The 1,548-nt window shown below is 34.0% G+C and overlaps 1 protein-coding gene across 1 annotated transcript in view; it reads left to right on the plus strand.

Moving 5' to 3' along the window:
• The first annotated feature begins 925 nt into the window (after positions 1-925).
• SARC_00688 (hypothetical protein) overlaps positions 926-1,548 on the plus strand; it is a 5,034-nt gene continuing 4,411 nt past the window's right edge. The window contains exon 1 of the mRNA XM_014305587.1: positions 926-1,059. The gene's annotated coding sequence lies outside the window, so the exon portion shown is untranslated. The remainder of the gene's footprint in view (positions 1,060-1,548) is intronic.

Genomic DNA, 1,548 nt, shown 5'->3' on the forward strand with positions numbered 1-1,548 from the left:
TATACACATATATATACATACATTATATATATATATATATATATATTTATATATATTCGTTCATACATACATACACACATACACACACACATGTATATATATGTATTTATATATATATATATATATGCATAGATTATTTTTTTATAAATACCATTTTATGACGAAGAGACGAATTAGCATGCAACTTTATTCACGTTTATATCGCTAATAGTTGATATGCGGCGAAGAAGAGATGTTCGTGGTTGTAGCTTAGGGCAGATCCTGTAGCATGGTTACCCCATTTGAAATAAAGTGTCAGTGACCTCGTATGCTACGCTCAAAATAAAAATATATAGACAACAGCTTGCAAATGGGTTCACCGTACCAAAAAAATACTGATAGCTCTATATAGAGGTTAGTTGCCTCCTAAAACTTATTGCGGATCGTGATACGCGATCAAACTCTCTGACCACTTGTACTGTTTGAAAAGCTCAAAGTCCCTGTGACATAGAAACCGGTATAGAAAATAGACTGTGTTCAGTTTAATAAGTAAATTTCAACGCATACTAACGTGATCCGAATTTGAGTAACCCGACGACAATACTATGATCACTTTTTAATAGGCCGTTTTTCGTATGACATCGCAGATGCTATTCGTATGCATCACAAAAGCTGATAAAAACGTGAACTTGTGCTTGGCTTGTGGCCTTCAGATGTGACCGATTTATTGAAAACACGCTGCTGTGGCCTGTGAGCCGTGAGAACATGGGGGGTACAGACATAATTTAGTTGCAAAAGAAAAAAGAAAAAAAGACTGTAGGTCTCGCCGGGGCACTGGGGCAGGAGGCTATGCCACATACATACTGCACTAAAAATAGATCAGAATATTGAAATTTGTAGGTATTGAATATTAGTTGTATTGGGTCAATCAGCAGACAGTGCTTCACGCGGATCCATTTGTCTTTTTGATTTGAGAGATCCAAAAAAAATCTCGTGGCTCACATATTTCTCATAATATGTCCAGCCGTAGAATTTGCGAACCAGGTACTCACATACTCAGCGAAAAACAAACACACAGAGGTACGTAGCTGCGCAAGTACTTACACGTTTCTTAGTACGGAACGTGTGCGTGATTTATGAAAAATGTGCAGTTTCATAAGAAAGAGTTGGCGTGGCACAGATTAAATTTTGTCTTCACACGCATATGCCACTTAAGATATGAATTTTTGGCGTCATTAGCGCCTCAAGTTTGGACAATCGAGTGTTTCGATGTGGTTTCAGGATTCTCCAAAGCGTCGTTGGCATTCTTTATGAAATATCCATACTCGTCGATTGTGTAATGAATATTTAATAATTTGAATTCGTTCTTTTATTTAGCTATCGATAATGTTACGTCTCCGTTTTGTGTTACAATATATGTGCTTCGGCTCCTCGTTCAATCTAATATATATATATATATATATATATATATATATATATATATATATATATATATATATATATATATATATATATATATATATATATATATATATATATATATATATATATATATATATATATACTATA

Source organism: Sphaeroforma arctica, assembly GCF_001186125.1.
Source record: "Sphaeroforma arctica JP610 unplaced genomic scaffold supercont1.24, whole genome shotgun sequence".
In the NCBI taxonomy this organism is placed as follows: Eukaryota; class Ichthyosporea; order Ichthyophonida; genus Sphaeroforma; species Sphaeroforma arctica.